Genomic DNA, 20,849 nt, shown 5'->3' with positions numbered 1-20,849 from the left:
AGACCCCCCATGTAGAAAAGTGCCCAGTTAAGGGTGAAAAAATTAATGGTTTTGGCCAATTTTTCGACATTTATCGTCCAAAGAGTCTAGCTTCAAAACGATACCGATCTCTTGAAAATCCGTCGCCTCTGTCGAAAGTTTTTTCGAGACATACAAACCTATATACATACATACATACATACATACATTTAAACAGACAGGTGAGATTTATATTATAGAAGATGGCTGAACCATTATAATGTTCTTAGTTCGATAAGCTGATACACAATCGTATCGGACAAGTTTCGTTTATCTTTTTCGTGTGCGCTATACCGAGTTCAAATTTCATCGAATCTATTACGCACTAATTTATTTTATTTTCCGGCGCAGCTAACGTAACCTTCTACCGTAACGAATTATATGTATTGTGTTACAGTATAAATATCTGAAAAGTTTTATCTGCAACCATACACCTAATCGTAATCTTTACCCTAACCCTAATCTTAACACCGAGTATATAAAATGAAGTCGAAGAAATGAAATCGAAAAAAGTGAATGCTAAATGTTTTCTTTTTTGTTACTAAAATACAAACATAAATAAAACATATTTTTTTAATGAAATGATAATATTCTGACGGCTAAAAATGAACTTATTTACATTGGACTTGAAGACAGCTGGAAAGCAAATTACCGGAACTAAACTCGGACAGTTCTAGGAAAGAAGCTTTGTTCATGGAATTTAGATTTAGGCAAGATACAGAGTGATGTAAATTGTTGGCAGTGGTAGTAGTTGATGAGTGTTTTCTGCCAAATTTTGCAGAGGGTATCATAGAATGAGGCTCAGACGAGCACTTGCCATGAAAATAACGATAGAGCAGGTGCCAGGATTTCAACATCTCTTCTGTGGAAAAGAGGTTGCAGGGAGGAGATAGGAGTATCACCTGCTATGTTTCGAAGCCGGTTTTGAACTTTGCCAATTCAGGATAGGATGTTCCGATCAGCTCTTACCCAGGTGTGGCATTAGAATTCCATTTTATGACGTATCTGCGTCGTATACAGTTAGAAAATTGCGTTTTGGAGCGATAGAATAACGCAACCATTTTTCCAGCGACCATCGTTACAAACTTGATGTAATTCTTCTATTTCAGGTCAGAAGTGAAGGTCAGACTCAGAAGCTTGTCAAAACAGGGAACTTCTTTGAGACACTCGCCATTCATATCGGTTGGCAGCAAGTGGTGATCAGAGCGTTTATGGTGAAAATAGAGAAACTTGGTTTGGGATGCATTAAAATTACCAAGCCACCTTGTGCCCTGTTGTACCACGTGCTCAGGCGTTTGAGATTTTATTTTACTTACGAGAAATTGAAAAGAAAAGCCTCGCGCCGAAAGCAGAATAATCATAACTGATCAACAACAAAATTATTGTCGAATTTATTTTTGTTGATTTAAAACAACTGTGTGAACTATATACAGAAATATCATTGGTTGTGTTCGGTTAGATCAATTTCTCTAAGTATGAGAATATTGTGTAGGGAAGTATTTTTGCAAAACATTTTTTTATTATTTTTTGGAAATAACCTTTGAAGAGTTTGAATGTACCAATGTATGTCGACGTTATTTTTATGCCGACGAGTGAATGAAATCGCTTGAGCAGATCTCGCAAAAATAAACATAAAGTAGACTGCTACCTCTGCAGTGAATCCATTATCATGTATTGTACGAATCCGGTCACAGATCTTATAAAGAGTTTTTTACCATGTTGATTTTCGTAACTAGAATACATCAGCAAAGTATGCACAGAGCATTGAGCTTCAGTGGATCAAGGGAAAAAGAGTTTTCTAAAGTTGCAGGAAACCAACAAATCCTTATACTGACAACTGCCTCTGTGCTATTGATGTAAGTGGGATCAAAAGAAAATCTCAAATGTCCTGATCTTCAATCAACACATGCATTGATACGGCAAATGATTTTCGCAAAGGATTAAAATGATTTAGCCCACAATCTCAGTTTGTCAAAATCTTCTGCCAAATTATTAGCATCGACACTGGAAAGAAAATTGGTCATCTTTGTCATTTCTAACCGAAGAGTTTGTTTTTTTTATTTTTATTGTTTTTGCTTTTGTTTTTGATTTTTTTTGTGTCTTTTGAAAAGAAGAAGTTCGTGTAAATATTATGCGTTTTCTGTACCAGTTTGTTGTGCGACAGTAAAATTGGAAACTATTCATTAACAACAGCAAGAGGTCGCTGGAACGGGTTCTTATGCACAATAGAAACCAATACTACAGACTACACTGAGCATTCAAGAAAACGTTAGTTCAAAAAATTAATACTGTCTAATGGTGAAATCACATTATATATATATACATATATATATATACATATATATATATACTAGCAAAAATATCCGTCGTTGACTGGGTTCAAAAATAGCCTACAGAAAATGGACTCTGATTTATGAAAGTATGATAGGTTATTAAAAGGAAGGGCTGTAAAGAGATAGCTTCGAATTTGGGGGTATCAAAACCAAAGCAAAATATGATGAAAGTAATAATAAAATAGATAAACCCCATAATTTATTATACCATACCTGTTCACACTGAAACACTTATCACAATATTCTGTGGATCTATATTAAAAAACCTTTTTAAACTTTGTGACATATTTCCATTCTATGGAGGTCAGGCGCGAACGAACACCCCATAATTTTATTATACCAAATTTCTTCAAACTGAAACATAATTATCAAAGTATACTTACGCAGATAGATATGAAAAGTATCTATTAAAGTTTGTGCCTATTTCCATTCTATGGAGGCCAGGCGCGAACGCAGTCCCCACAATTTTATTATACCATCCCTATTTAAGTTAAAACATACTTATCAAAGTATTATGATGTACATCTATATCCAAAACACTTGTAAATGTTTTTTTAATTTTTTATTTCCATACTTTGTGGACCAGGCGCGTACGCAGACCCCACAATTTTAATGAATCATCATTATGCCAGATCAAACATACACATTCCTGTGTCTCGATACATCTTCTATCATTATATGTGATCCGTTTTCTATAATAGTAAACCATATAGGAGCCTATTCGTGACCAGACACACACAGACGTTCAGCTTTATATATATATATATATATATATATATATATATATATATATATATATATATATATATATATATATATATATGGCGATTAAGCTACACTGAATATTCTGCGTTTCATCCACTATAGGATTCGTGCCTGATGAATCCTATAGTGGATGAAACGCAGGATATTCAGTGTAGCTTAATCGCCATATATATTTTATAAATTACTAACTAGCTCTACCTACGTATTGAGCACTTTTGAAGTATATACTTAAAGTTTACGCATAAATCTATACTTTCGTATATTAAATTTATGTGAGTAAATGAATATATATATATATATATATATATATATATATATATATAAAATGTCTATTGTTTATTTTATAAAAATCGAAGTTTGTAACGTTTAATTAATAAATTCCTAACGTTAAAATGTATTTCAGACGATAATATTAACAAAAATCAACCGATAAATCTAGACACCGCCAAAAATGACCGAAAAATCAAGTTGTTGTTGTTGTTGTTGTTGTTTTTTAAAACGAAATTACATTTATTAAAATCCATTATTTCTTAGTAACTTTTTTTCCAGAAAGATAAAACCCTGAATTTTATCATATTATAAAGCAGAATAATGTAAAACAAAATTTGTTAAAATTTCCCTAAAAGTTAACAATTGACATTTTTTGTCTTGCACAAAAAACGTATATAAATAGTTGGAAAAAAAGGCTTTTGAAAGAATTAATTTAGGGTGATTTTCTGTGAGAATATGCAAAAATATTATAATATAAGTACCTGGATTTCAAATAATTCCACTTATCCATATAGGCAACCAGTTACTTCGCGTCGATTTGAGACAATGTTTACATTTGTACTTGATAAAAAGCAAAATACGGAAGACCAAACAGGTAAAAAAAAAACTTATTTTTCAGTGACGAAAATTTCAATGTATTATTGACGCTGAGGCTGGCCAGTACCAGATGGGTGACCATTTGTATGAGTTTGGTTTTTAATGTGTATGTGTGTGTGGGTCAGGCTCACCAAAATGGGGGAGAGGCAATTTAAAGCAGAATAAAAATAATTATTTCAGCGCGTTTGGTCCACCGTAGTCGAAAGGCGGCAAACGTTTTCAAACGGGATCGAAAAAATAATGATATTTTTAACACAAAGGGCACAATATTTATCGATTTTTTTTGTATCGATTTTTCAAAGCATGCCCTGTTTAATAATGGCCATGCATTATTCGGCTCGCTAAAAAAAATTGTTAATTTATTTATCAAAGATTTTAAAATGGCTTTATTCGTATAAATATTAAAAAAAAATTTTTTTTGTTTTGCTTAACTTAAATTAATTATTTTACTCAACATATTCACTGAATTTCACACTTCAAAACTCAAAAGCGGAATAATAAAACACAATCGAAGTTCTGATATTCAGACGTCAAAATAAGGTATGCAAACAAGTTTTTTTTTTTTTGTTTGTTTTTTTCTATAATCCTGTCCCTTACAACAAAATATATTTTAAGCATATTTGGAACTCTCTCAAAACAAGGGGGTGTAAGCAAATATATATATATATATATATATATATATATATATATATATATATATATATATATATATATATATATATACATACATCGTTTATGAAAAATAAGTACACTGTTATAAAGTTCATTCTTCTCTTAATAATCTCTGAAAATTTCGTATTGATTGGATAATTAATTATCCGATTTTTGGTAGATTCTTAAAAAGACGTTACCTGCCCCCCCCCCGTTTTGGCGGTGCCTAAAATTTATTTAGAGAGTAGATTTGATTGATTTGTAATCGACTCATCATATAAAACTGACCGATAGAAACAGGTGTTATGATTTATTCGGCGATACATAATTATCTTATATCAATCTAAAATAACTTAAACAATGTATTAATTTGCTTGCACCAGTGTTATTAAAAATAATTTTGAAACGCAACAATTAATAACAGACGTAAATGTAAAATGTGCTTTGAAATAATATTTTAAACATTTTCTTTAGTCTATACAACATATATTAATATATTAATATGAAATGTTTTGTAAACTACCAAAAATGTTCAATAAATTGATATTAAAATTTGATAGTGAAATAGAAAAAGGGTTGCAGCAATAAACATCCAAATCGGATGATTCTCGCAACAAAAATTTGTACATTTCAAATGTTTTGTTTTTGTTTTTTTAATTCTGAAAAATGTTTGCAAACAAATATCCATTTTACTTTGCTATCTATTTTATTTTTAAAAACATATAAAATTCATAAATGATTATTTGTTTAGCAGAATTTCGAAATCACGCATTGTTTAAGATTTATAAATTACAGGTTACAAAATTATTGTAACCCGTAATTTATAAATCCTTAAAAAACACTTGTGTGCATTGTTTCACTTTTTTCATAAAGCGAAATTCCAGCACATCTTTACAGCATAGCAGCCATTTCTTCCTTCTTCATTGGATAATTTGTGGACAGTCTATTCTTCCAGTATTTTTTCTTTTTTTCACACGATAATTGCATATTTCTTGAGAAGGAGAAATTCACCTTGGTTGTAGTCTCATTGGCGCCAAAATGGCACTGAATTACATCATTTTGCTATTTCAGGCTGAAATATGCAAATTACTGAGTCGTTAACTGCTAAGAACTTGTGCTTATCGTGTCACTATGTAGGCACTAAGTTGTTAAGTGTTTATCATTAATCGGCTTGGACAAGTTCGGACCTTTCCTGGCGACTGAAGGGTTCGTTTCGCTAATCAACGAAACCACGATGACGGATTTCTGCTAATTTCGCCTAATAATTCCAACTGGTGCATACGTTGTTCTAATCAATTCAATACTGCTAGCTAGTTCACGAGTCTGGCGTTCTGGCTGCTTCAACGGTGGCTTGGTGCCTGTTTCTTCTATTACCAACGGGCTTGCCGACCTCCAGTCTCGAAGAGCGTACAGCCCTACCCTGACATAGGAGACTAGCCCGCCAGTATTGGCGGCGGAGTGGCGCTCACATCCGTCGCAGGGTGGGGCCACATCCCAAATACTTGCAATTAATCAGGAGTTCCCTGCCGTGCTTATACTTCTCAAAATGGTATTCATGTGTAAGACATAATAATGTCACGTAGTAAGGATTACTGATAAAATATCAAGAAAACAAAACAAATGAGTTTTGTGTAATAAAGTTAAAATAATCAACTGACTATATCATTTAACATTGATGGGTTTATTATTGAATGAATAGTTGTTGTTTTAACACAATCACGAATAATAGCCGGACATAAACAAAATAAACCTTATTTTTATTTGTGATCGTTGTTAAAATCTCAATTAAAAAAGATATTCGAACGGCATTTTTTTTAATTGAATAAATGAAAACATTTATTTAATCATTGTACTTGTTTTAATTAAAACATTAAATTGTTTATTACGAACTATGTATACATTATTTCGTCTACAATTCAATTGTATGAAAAGAGATACTTTAAACTAGAAAACATTTTAATATCTAACATTTATATAATTGGCAACAGACCTGAAACGTAAAGTATTATGTTTTGGAGGCAACAAAATTTCTTTTGACATTCAACTTAATTAAACTAATTAAAAGGGTTAAACACCTGAACGACGACGCTCGGGCTAACAATAACTTAAATCTACACACATGTAAGTACGTTTTCTACAAAAAGAATTGTTAAACAAATTTATCGTGTTATTGATCAAGATATCGTAAATTAAAGCCCAAGGAATTTATGTTTGCCTTATTTACAGATCTGACTGAATTTTTTAGATAAGGATTAATTATTCTTATTCTTTGGATACTATCCCAGAGGATAAAATAAAGGGTCCTTTTCGAAATTCTGTGGAGATTCTCGAGTTCAACAGAACGATTCCCGATTTCGACAAAATACACCTGAAGAAGCAAATAACACTCAAATAACACAGTATTCCAAAGGATCCAAATAATATGAATAATCAACTTGTTTTGAAAAATGTACAAATCAACAAAAGTGAAGTCCTTTTTGCATCATTCATAATTTTCGTAAAAATGTTAACGCAAAAATATAATTTTAACTTGTAGTCATTCTTTTATGTTCACATTAAATTAGAATTACAATTATTATTTTCTTTTTTTTCTTTTTTTAGTTAGATTGATTTAAGTGAGTTTTAACATTTAGCAATACAGTTGGCTATTTATAGGTGTAAAGGTGTAAGTTTATTTGCATCTTAACACTATTAATGCTTTATTAATCAAACTGTCATTGCGTATCCCACTATTATTCGCCTATCCGTCTCTTTAAAAAATACACATTGTGTTATGTTTTAGTTAATATTACTCGAATATTGAGGGAATAAAAGAAAATTTTAACATTTTTCTTATTGTTTTTGAATATGTATTCTTTAAACACTCAACACGGAAAATGCCTAGTTTTTTTTTTATCAATAATAAATTGTAGTAATTATATCTTATGTTTTAAATGATGTATAAAATACATAGAATAAATGTAAGATATTCTTATAAATGATAGTTCTAACATATTAAAAAGTAATAAAGCAATTAGTGATAGGGTGATTCCAATATTTTTTTCCGAATTTGATACAATTACCGATTCCGTATCAAATTCCAATGCAATTACCGATTCTGATTCCGATTCCTTACAAATCTCTACATATTGAACAATAAAATTGTTATTTTTCACCAATTACCGTAAATAAACATGTTAATGTGCAGATATTTTTTCATACGTAAAAACTTGTGGAGATCATCTACAGATTTTAGTTTAAAATCAATAAATATTTATCATTTTTTATTACGATCAGCAGTGGAAGATTCTGTTTGAAACAAAATCAAATAAAAAAGGAATTAAAGCATCAGAAAATAGGCACAAATTTTCCGATTCAGATACTGATTCCAATACCCAAAAAGTTCCGATTTTTCCTATTCCCGATTTCGATTCCGATCAACGACCCAACACTAAAATGAATAAACATATATTTATACATTTATATCAATCGTGATATTAAAATACCCTTTATCATTACAATTAGAATATTATTTAGTGCATTTATTGTTTTAGTATTTATTAAACTCTAAATGGTTGTATTCATGACAATAAGAATGTGTGTTTCTGACAATATGTGTTTAAGTTTACACGCTTTTCAATACAAGAGAAAGGATTTAATGGCTTGTCAAGCCCAGCTTGGAATTCAATTAATATTTCTATTAAGATTTTAATATTTACATCATAATATTCGAAATGTTGTATCATACATACACACATACATAGATGCATATATATATATATATATATATATATATATATATATATATATATATATATATATATATATATATATAAACTAGTTGTACTTATCCAGCGTTGCACGGGCTCATTTTACATTCATATATAAATGATTTGTTTGTTAAAATATAAAATATAACTTTGAACGTTACATTTAGTTGCTACGGTATCGTTTGATGATTAATCATTAATCGAATAAAATTGTGATAAAACAAAATTAATGTTTTAATTCAAAAAGTAATTTAATTTGAATCACTTTCAAAACTTCAGTCTTCTAATTCATTAGGATCTGCTACGATTTGAAAGCAAAGAATATTTTTTATTCGGCAGTTTAAATGTTTTCAAATTTCGTAAGTTCTCGAATAATTCATGTTTATCAAATATCAAAATGACTGACTATTTTCTGATATCGTAACGTATTATTTTTAAATAAAATTTTCAACTTTCATTTTTGCATTACATTTCTTTTTAAATTTCAACTAAAGTATTAATTCATCGATTTTTATATTTTACTTTTTAAAAAAGATTTCTTAAAATTTAATTTTATTTTACGTTATTGAATTTTTTATTTTAATAAATATTCGATAAATAGTCAAGAAAAATATTTAATCAATATATGTGACAACTTCACGCGTGTGTGTGTGTGTGTGTGTGTGTGTGTGTGTGTGTGTGTGTGTGTGTGTGTGTGTGTGTTTGTGTGTGTGTTTACGTAGACATGACAAAAACAAACATATCCACCCATGAAATTGTCCCATCAATTAAGACCGATTATAAAACTTGTTATGTATAAAAAAACACTTGTTGGTGTATATTGGATTTAATAACTTAGCTTATCTCATAATCTATATCATTAACCCTTATTTTCGAGTGTCTCCAGAACTTTTTAAGCGGTGACCCTTTATTAAAAAAAGAAAAAACTTTTAAATGGCCTTATTATTTCCCATGAAAATATGTTTCAACTGTATATTCAATTACCTTTGGAAATAAGGATGCTTATAGTATAAGTATTTTGTATACTAAACTTTTGAACTTGTTAAATTTGTTCAACAGTTCAACTGTTAATCGTAAACCGGTTTGCCCAAACTATACAATAATTAACAAGTTTTGTCGACAAATAAAACAATGTACTTTTTACGATTCATAATTTGTAAGTTGAGTATAACAAACAAGAGAACTGGACATCTTTTAGAAACTAGTGTTCTGAGGAAATGGGTTAAGTTGAAATGAAGTTTTTATATTTTGAAGACACATACTAAATATTGGCATAAATTAATATTAAGCGTTTATAACGAGTAACAATTCAGCGATTGTTTTTCTGGTTTTTTTTTTTCATTTATTTCTATTAGTTACTGTTTATAATAATAGTCATCATGAAATAGTTATGTTAATAAAGGAAACTAGTTAATTGAATTAGAAAAATCGTTTCTTCTTTCGTGCCATAAAAATGATATTGCTAGCTAAATGTTCTTTTCAATAAATTAAACTAGTATATATTTTCTTTATATATTTATTCAAAATTGTAACAATTCATACATTTTAAAACAATAAATATTTGTTTTGTTTTTACTGTAAAATAATTGCTGGCTATATAATTTTAAATAAAAGGAACAAACGTTTTGACCTTTTAATTTGTCTATTGTAACAATTTAAATCTTTTAAAAATAAAAGCTCTTATTACGATAAAATAAACGTCAACTGCACATTATTTAAATAAAAGTAATGTTACTATTCAAATATATCTATTTAAAATTTAACAATTAAATGTATTAATATTGCGCCAACAAATAATTAATGCAAAGTCACTCTGTAAACTCGACTCGATCAAAGAATTCGATTTGGGAACAGTTAAATGTAAAATGACAATATCTCAATTTTTGACACACATAGCCATCAAATAATTATTGAAGGATCGCACTAGTAAAAATGTGTGTGGGAAAAGCAAATGCTTTCGAACAAGCCATGATGTGGTTGTTGTTTTAATAAACATTCAAGTACCTTTACTAAAGGAGAGAAAGAGAAACTTGGGGTAATTATTTGCTAAAACAACAAGTTGCTGGAACATATTAAGAAAAAACTAGTGTGAATCATCCTCTACTTTATAATAAAGATCAATGTGTATTTATTAGTAGATAAAAGTTGGCAAGTAAAAACGCACCTTTTTATAGTCACCGGGTAAAATTATTTCGACTGGTACCAAGAAAGTGAGAAAGCAAATAGAAGTCCGGCAAATACAGCACTGCTTGAAATTAATTCGAAAACTTTCAATAAAATGTCAGTGGTAGTTTTTTTCTTTTAGATTATCAGGAGTGATAATAATTTATATATAAAAATGAAATTACTGACATAATTCTAATGTTTATAAAAATTAGTTAAAACACTGGGGAACCATAATTTTTTCTACATTTTTGGCGGAGGGTATACACTAGTTATTTATAATAATATGAAATAAGTTTGTAATATTATATGACGAGAGTAAAGGAAAGGCTTGCAAAAATGAATGGCTGATCCTAAAAGGTATAAACATTTTGACTCCTAATTTCACCAAAATTCAGGAAATCAGACAATTTTAATGAAAATGTCAGTATTCATTAACGATCTCAGAATTTGATGAACCATCATTTTTTATCTTAGGGATAATGTATTATTTTGTGGAAACAAAAAACACCTTTACTAAAATTATAATTTAAATACAAAAAAAAACGCATGAATTTATTTTTGCTTTTATATATATAGATATAGCATCGTAGATGTTAACAATAAAAATGTTTGGTACTTATGCATTGTTGACCCGCAATTTTCACGAAGTTAATCGAGTCTGCCCGGAAACTGACGTCACTAATCGGAAATACCGATTGCAATGTAACGATTGCAATGTTAGGAACCCTTAAAAAATCGATAAGAAATGCGCTGTCAGGTTTTAGCTATTAAGAATCTAAACAGATGAATTTTCATAAATTAGAAAGAATAAAAAATTGAATTTTAATAAAAACTAAATGAAATTATTCAGAATAAAAAATAGGAGAAGAAAGTGTTAATCCAATGATAACAATTCTCGCGAAAATTTCAAATATCATAATATTTTTCTTGTGCACATGGACACGTGTGAACACCAGTGTAAGAGTTTGTTTTTATAATCTTATAAATAGAACCTTTAAAAACTGAGAACAAGGGTCACTAAAAAGAAAATAATTTTAAAAATGGGATTATTTTTACCAATGATTAATGATTAATTTGGAAAAGTACGAATGGGCAACATTGTACAAAAAAAAACGAAACACACATGGTTTGTATCCCACCCTCCGTATTCTATTTAATTATTAATAAATAATTGTTTTAGATTATTTTTTAATGAATAAATTGTCAATGTAATCAGTGAATTTAATTTACATGTTCACACGTAAAACGCACTTTTACTTTTATTTAAAAAAGATTACTTTAATTTATCGTAACAATTCGTTTAAAAATAAATCGGGTTATTCTGCAAAAACAAATTAATTAAATTAATGCTGTAAGTATTTTACAAAAGTTTTATTTAAAATTCTAAGGAAAAATCTTGATAAATAGAATTCATCAATATTTTCAGAATATTTTTGAATTTGAGAATTTTTAGCAATAATACTGTTGGCTATTGTTAAACATACCCGGAACTTAAAACTATTCTCAAGTAAAATACAATCATGATAGGTAAAAATAAAATCTTAATCGCATATATTGAAAAATACTCTAATTAAATAAGCCCTTCATTTTTATTACAACACAATAGGAGTACTTGAATTAATGATTTTTTATAATTATCAAAAATAGAGAAATTGGGTTATAATATTTCAATTTCTATATAAATTTAAAATTAAAATTATAATTTTGCCATTTTGAGCTTCCATAGAAATTCTGCACTTCGGTTGTCGTTTGTTATGATGAAGCAAAGGTCGGTTTTGTTAGTAAACTTTTTTTTTTTTTTTTTTAGGATAATTTTGAGGATAATCAAGATATGTTTACTGAAAAAAAAATGAGCTTTTCTTTTTATTAATGCCTTAGAAATTTTTTTATTAATGCCTTAGAAATCTTTTTATTAATGCCTTAGAAATCTTTTTATTAATGCCTTAGAATTTTTTTAATTAATGCCTTAGAAATATTTTTATTAATGCATTAGAAATCTTTTTATTAATGCCTTAGAAATCTTTTTTATTAATGCCTTAGAAATATTTTTATTAATGCCTTAGAAATCTTTTTATTAATGCCTTAGAAATATTTTTATTAATGCCTTAGAAATTTTTTTATTAATGCCTTAGAAATCTTTTTATTAATGCCTTAGAAATCTTTTTATTAATGCCTTAGAATTTCTTTTATTAATGCCTTAGAAATATTTTTATTAATGCATTAGAAATTTTTTTATTAATGCCTTAGAAATTTTTTTATTAATGCCTTAGAAATCTTTTTATTAATGCCTTAGAAATCTTTTTTATTAATGCCTTAGAAATATTTTTATTAATGCATTAAAAATCTTTTTATTAATGCCTTAGAAATATTTTTATTAATGCCTAAGAAATCTTTTTATTAATGCCTTAGAATTTTTTTATTAATGCCTTAGTAATCTTTTTATTAATGCCTTAGAAATATTTTTATTAATGCCTTAGAAATTTTTTTATTAATGCCTTAGAAATATTTTTATTAATGCATTAGAAATCTTTTTATTAATGCCTTAGAAATCTTTTTTATTAATGCCTTAGAAATATTTTTATTAATGCCTTAGAAATCTTTTTATTAATGACTTAGAAATCTTTTTATTAATGCCTTAGAATTTTTTTATTAATGCCTTAGTAATCTTTTTATTAATGCCTTAGAAATCTTTTTATTAATGCCTTAGAAATCTTTTTATTAATGCCTTAGTAATCTTTTTATTAATGCCTTAGAAATTTTTTTATTAATGCCTTAGAAATCTTTTTATTAATGCCTTAGAAATCTTTTTATTAATGCCTTAGAAATCTTTTTATTAATGCCTTAGAAATTTTTTTATTAATGCCTTAGTAATCTTTTTATTAATGCCTTAGAAATTTTTTATTAATGCCTTAGAAATTTTTTATTAATGCCTTAGAAATTTTTTTATTAATGCCTTAGAAATCTTTTTATTAATGCCTTAGAAATCTTTTTATTAATGCCTTAGAATTTTTTTATTAATGACTTAGAATTTCTTTATTAATGACTTAGAATTTTTTTATTAATGCCTTAGAAATCTTTTTATTAATGCCTTAGAATTTTTTTTATTAATGCCTTAGAAATCTTTTTATTAATGCCTTAGAAATTTTTTTTATTAATGCCTTAGAAATCTTTTTATTAATGCCTTAGAATTTTTTTATTAATGCCTTAGAAATCTTTTTATTAATGCCTTAGAATTTTTTTTATTAATGCCTTAGAAATCTTTTTATTAATGCCTTAGAAATTTTTTTTATTAATGCATTAGAAATTTTTTTATTAATGCCTTAGAAATCTTTTTATTAATGCATTAGAAATTTAATAATCTTTGAATTGGTATTAGAAAACTATTATTTATCTTTTAAGGGATTCTTACAATGAATATATTTAAATTTCAAATTTATTTGAATTTTCGAGTCTTCGTAGATGACATGTTTTATTATACCTGTTTTCTGACATGTAAAAGTGCAGTTTTCCTTATAGAGATTTGATGTTTCCAACATAATCAAAAAAGAATAGGAAATTGTAACAAAATCTATGCTAACCTGATTTTCATAACAATAAGTCTATCAGTTTTCACCATTAAATTCCACGTAGTTAGCAAGTAAAAACTAGTTGTTGTTTCAATTTAATGTTAAAATGGAAATGTTCATTTCGTATTGTTTCCATAAATGAATAATGAAACACAAATATAAGCAAATCGATATGAACACAATCATCTTTTATGCTTTCGATTTAACTTCAATCAGATGAAGTCAATTTATCAAATAAATTAAACATGATAAAACAATATAACTCTTCAATAAAAAATAATTTTTGTTTCTTTAAATTTATTATATCGGAAATCATCATTTTTGTCTTTCTAAATAGTTCTTTAATATAATCAATAGTTAGTTTATTAAACATTGATATTTCATGTATTTTGTCGTCGTCGTCGTCGCCGTCATCATCATCATCATCATCAGTGTGTTTTAAGCTAAACGATCCTTTTTGTTATATTTATCGCAAACTAGAATAATCATGATTGTGGTGCATACTTTGGTCGTTCGTCAGGTTAGTTCGTCAGGGGTTGATAACTCCCGAAACGCGATTTTGCTGTGAAGACGTTCCTTTCTTTGGTAATTTATTAATATTTTTACTAAAAAAATAAAAAGTTTCTGCTAAACTGTATTAATTCGAATCAATAAATCAAATTCATGAGACAATTTTCAAATTAGCAGTTTAGTGTTTCATTTTCATTCTAATAACACAAATCAGCAAATCGACATTTAATGGTATGTTATTGCCTCTCAATAAACAAAGTAAGCCAACGGTCCTTAACATAGCGCAAAGTGATATAGTTATCAAAAAGGTAGAAACTGCTAGAAATTTGGTGATATTTATTATCACTCAGATTCCAGATTGGTAGTGGGTTCATAATAATTCATGTGTCGGTTGTTAATGAATAGTTATTGTGGCAGATCTAGGATGATGGAAAGCTCGGGAAGAAAAATTGCTATTCAGATCTCAATTGACAGGGGAAATACTGCAATTGGCCATTGCAAGAAAGCAAAATTATTTGCAACGGCAATCGAAAGATGCTATTAGCACTCAAACACTACTTGATTTTGCTAGTAAATAATCATTGTTAATAAAACTCATGAGACCTCTTAATCAAAATTAAACCCAATGAAAAAATATTAACTTCTCAAAAACGGTTGTTTATATAAGAATTTCGAAAACAAGACCAGATATTTTCTATACATAGAAATATTCTTTGAATAAATTTCTATAAAATAAAAACATCATTTGTTCATTGATGTTCAGATAAATCAAATTAATTTTTAATAGCATATATATATATATCTAAAAATATAGCAATATATAATTTTTTCAATATATTTATATGTTCTTCTAAACATTCTTTTTAAATATATATATATATATATATATATATATATATATATATATATATATATATATGCGTATACTTCTGATGATTTAAGGGGAAAATAGATTCACTAATTGATATAATAATTAAGTGATTGATTTTGTGCTACGAAGCAAATACTGCTAAGAATTGTAAGTGTCAACTGAATTAAAGGAATAAATTGTAAGATGGTCAACATCATCAGATGTGGAATATAAGCTGTTGTCATTCATTCATTATTTATATATGCATATATATGTATGTAATTAAGTATTTTCATGTGTTAACCTATTTTCTTTGTAGAATTCTTTTTGTAGGGTGACAGCCATTTTGGGGTGTTTTTTCCTTGAGATGACTTAAACATTTGTTTTTTGTTCTTTTTTTAAAAAAAGGCATTCTTCCGAAATCTCAAAAGATGCTTCATAATTTTACATATCTACCAGCTCCACTTTAATCAAATTTCGCATATAAAACCACGCGTATTAATTTATTAAAGACAATGATGATCAAAAGAAAAAAAATCTAACTTAACTGGAATCTCCATAAAACGATCTATACTTAAGAAGTCAAAATCATATTCTCCAGGATTTAAATTCTGCCGTTTTTGCAAATCAGACACGCTTCACCTAAGAATAAAAATATTATCCACTCGTAAAGTGAATTAATTTCGCATTGCAAACACATGAAAAAATTAAAATATAACCAGTTTGAAATGCCCTTTAAACTTCAATATCCATGAATCATTTATAATACCTTAACCATCAAAACGTTAGAAAATTCATAATTGTCAACTGTAAATTCTCTTGGAAATAACCACTGCTTTAAAATTATTTAACCTTATAGATAGTCCATACTGGCAAACCTTTCTCTACCGTGTACATCACTTTAATAAACACATAATTACTTAGACGCCTAATTTTACTGTTGAATCACTTCTCCCATTCTCCCCTTCACCCCTTTCTATTTCGCTAGGAAAAAAATGCAGTATAGTGTTTTGTCACTTAACTCTAATTTTTCAATCGATTTACCGATTATAATCGCAGCTAAATTATATAAATGCTTGCTTAACATGCTCTCATATTCCATACTTAATATGCACACAAATATTAAATCCTCATATGTAAAATTTGTCCCCGGTATTCTATCTGTGTGTATACGTGTGGATTATAGATGTATTTTTTATATATTTACATATATATGTATGTTGTGTGTGTATATATATATATATATATATATATATATATATATATATATATATATATATATATATATATACGTGTGTGTATGTGTGTGCGTGTGAATCTACTTATCTTTATAGATATTAAATTTATTTAGTTTGGTACAATCATGTTTTATTACTCCAGTAACCTGATCCCCAATTTTAATGATAATCTTAGAGTTTCATTTTAACCTCTTTTTAACATTTGGAAGAAATAATTTCTACGGTATAGGACTTTCTAAGCAAAAATTATAGATATAAAAGACCTGTAGTTCTCATACCCTAGAATAAAAAGACTATTGCTAGATTTATCAATATTGTTTCCGGATCTACGGACACCATTCAAGCTTCAATCAATTCCACTGTTCTGGATTTTTTTACGTTTCTATTTATTCACCTTCATACTATGGACTTCAAATGAAATATCCTATATATATATATATATATATATATATATATATATATATATATATATATATATATATATATATATATATATAAATATATACATATATATATATATATATATATATATATATATATACATATATATATATATATATATATATATATATATATATATATATATATACTAGCAGACCATCCTGCGTTGTCCGATCGTAAAACACGCATAAACATTATATTTTAATTAATACAAGATTTTTTATTTAATATAAAAAATACCGTAGGTATTAAATGCAAAGTTAAATTTCCTTAAAAATGAAGTAAAAAAATGGAAAGCAACTGAGACATGTGCATGCTAGTATAATGTTTTATCTAAACACTTGTAAGTAAATAAGAATAATCGAAATTAGATCGAAACCAAAACCTAAAGACAGTGAGTCAAGTACGATAATTATTAGGCCAGTTTGACACAATCTTTATAAAGTATTTTCAAACCTACATAAGTAATCTCTCATATGAACGATTCACGCATGCGCATTTGTGAAACAGTTGACAAACATGAAAATCCGATGACCTCCACGGGTACCGATTTTTCAATTTTGACCTCATAGCAGCCCTTTTTCTCCGGATAAAAATCCATTAAAAAGGTTTACGACATGTCTGAATACCCTATATACAAAATTTGAAGTTTGTAAAGCAAAAATTTGTTGAGTATATAGGTTGAGAATTATCCTTACATACACACATATTCTCACTTTTATTGATATACTAGCATTTCAGCCTGGCGTTGCCCGGGTGTTTGGATGTGTCTGTTGAGCAAAAAAAAAAATAAAAGTGGTAGTAGGAAGGCAGGCTCGAACCCGTACCACGAAGGAGGGAAAGAACGGGAAAAAATCTGACGTCTTTTCTGTTAGGACCACCGCCAAACCGGAAGTGACTTATTTTTAAATTAAGGCTAGACAATCGAAAGGAGAGGATTACTTTCAAAAATATCGGTAAAAAAGCGACCCCCCCGCCTGTAGAAAAGTGCCCAGTTGAAGGTGAAGATATTAACGTTTTTAGTCAATTTTTCGATAGTTGTCGTCTGAAAGATCGAAATTCAAAACGATACTGATTTTAGTAAAATCCGTCGCCTCTGTGGAAAGTTTTAGACGGACATGCAAACATACATACATACATTTATATATTGGTAACTAAAAGTTTTCGACCCAAACCGATTAAAAAGTTTCCTATCTCTGAATACCCTTTACTCAGTCTTTGAAAGGATATTATCTATCTAAAAATAAAACAAAAATGAAGATATACTTAGTTGACAAATATTTATTAACAAAAAATCAAATTACCCATATGCAAAAGTACTTAACACACTGTCAAATTTCATTCTTAAGCAGTCATTTAATCTTACTACAGTTAAAAAGCACCGCAGGGTTCCGGCTCCTTTCAGGTCAGTTGATAACAGCTCTCGGACACTGCACAGGTTGCATCTTTCATTACTGTTTTAAAATGGTTTAAACAAAGGAATTGGCTAATGATATGCGCCAGGAAATCATAGTAAGGTATAAAGATTAAAAAGGGTATAGAAAAATAGCTTCAGAACCAAATTTGTTGGTGAGTACAGTTGGGGCTGTCGTGAGAAAGTGGAAAACAACGTGTGGTAATGCTAAAAATCTTTAGGAAATCAAATGATGTTTTTGCTCCTTACATTGCTCGTGACGTGAAAAAAAGAGCATTTCTAATTCGTTCAGACATTCAGAAGGGTTTGCAGGAAGTAGGTATTGACGTAAACAATGACACAATCAAGAGATCATTGAATTGAACGGGCCTGTATTCTAGATCACCAAGAAACTCCATTGTTGAATCCTAGACATGTGGAAGATAGTTTGAAATTTGTTTGTATCGATGTGAATAGGATGACTTCTGAAACAAGGTTATTTTGTCCGATGAAACAAAAAGTGAACTTTTCGGAAGAAAGATGTGCAACCGTGGGGGAAAAGGACACATAATTAAAACCATTTATTTCCATAATTAAAACCATTTATTTCCATTCCCACTGTAAAATTTGGAGGCGGCTTTTTTTTAATGGAGTTGGAGGAATGGAAATCATAGAAGAGAAAATGAATGCATCAAAATAGACGAAGATTTTGTCAACACATCTGTTCAAGAGTGCCGCAGATGTAGGATTGGGTCGTGATTTTATCTTTCAGTAAAACAATGATCCTAAGCACAATACTAAAATAACTATTACATGGTTTAGGGACAATAGGATTAGTGTTCTACAGTGGCCTAGCCAGTCACCCGACCTAAATGCTACGGAAAATCTGTTCCAAAGTTTAAAATTAAGAGTGCATGCAAGAGATCCCAAGAATATCAAGGAATTGAAAAAAGGTTGCGAATAAGAATGGCTGAAACTCCCAGAAAGTGATTGTAAGAAACTAGTAGGCAGTTATGGAAAGCGTTTGGAAGCTGTAAGGTAAAACAGAGGATATACAACTAAATATTGATGAATGTGTCAAATACTTTTGCATATGGGTAATTTTATTTCTCGTTAATAAATATTTTTCAACTAAATATATATTAATTTCCCTTGAATCTTTAGATAATATCTGTTCAAAGATTGAGTGTAAATTTCATTGATAGTTTTTGAGAAATACGGAAAAAAAACAATGTACCAAATACTTTTGCTACCAACTGTATATATATATATATATATATATATATATATATATATATATATATATACTGTGTTTAGGCAGCATTGTTAATTCAAGCCTATTTCATTAATAAGAATAAGACATTTTGTAGACGTAAATTAATGAAATATACTTCAATATAAATGAATAAATAGAAATATATGTATATATTCTTATATGCGCCTAACAATACGTTCACACACACATACACACAGATATATATATATATATATATATATATATATATATATATATATATATATATATATATATATATATATATATATATATATATATGCGAGGAGTGTTGTGTGCGTTATGTAGTTCGGTAGCATATGTTAATTCAAGCATATTTCATTAAAATGATAGACACTTGTGTCGACACTAAATGTCTCTCTTACTTAATGAGATGTCGTGTGATACATTCAACAAGGAGCGATGCCTATGACTTGATTAGTTGGTTGAACTGGTGTTTAAGCACATAATGTTACAGTTAGGTTTTAAAACCAAGACTTTTAAAGAAAGAAATTCAATTAATTCGTGTAAGCATTTTTTAATAAAGTTTATTGGACGGTTAAAAATTTTTTTAAATTACATGGTACTTGAACTCCCAATTTTTATTAACATATTCGCTAAATGCGTTATATTTTTAATAATTCAGTGAAATGGAAATGCAACTGTCGCCATATATAATATACCTGTATATAAATTTCCCTCAATACGGTTTGTACTTACTAACAGAGGAAATAATGGAAGTTTCAATGAAGTATACACAGTGGCGTTGCAAGGGAGCGGGAAGCCGTCCGCCCAGGTGGACGCATTTTGAGAAGGTAAAAATAGAAAATAGAACAAAAAATAAAAATAAAAGCTAACAAAAAATCTGAAATTTTATACCAAAATTAGTTGTAAAAAAATTGGAAATGTTAAAATCGTGGACGTATTTATGAATAAACTAAAATTTCTTCTCTTTTTTTTTGTGATAATGCATAGAAAGAACGATTAAATTCAATTTTTGGTATCTTTTGTTTATTAAAATGTTATGTA

The sequence above is a fragment of the Euprymna scolopes genome, chromosome 3 (assembly GCF_053919585.1).
Source record: "Euprymna scolopes isolate OS-2025 chromosome 3, ASM5391958v1, whole genome shotgun sequence".
Classification (NCBI taxonomy): Eukaryota; Metazoa; Mollusca; class Cephalopoda; order Sepiida; family Sepiolidae; genus Euprymna; species Euprymna scolopes.
This window is presented reverse-complemented; position numbering follows the sequence as displayed.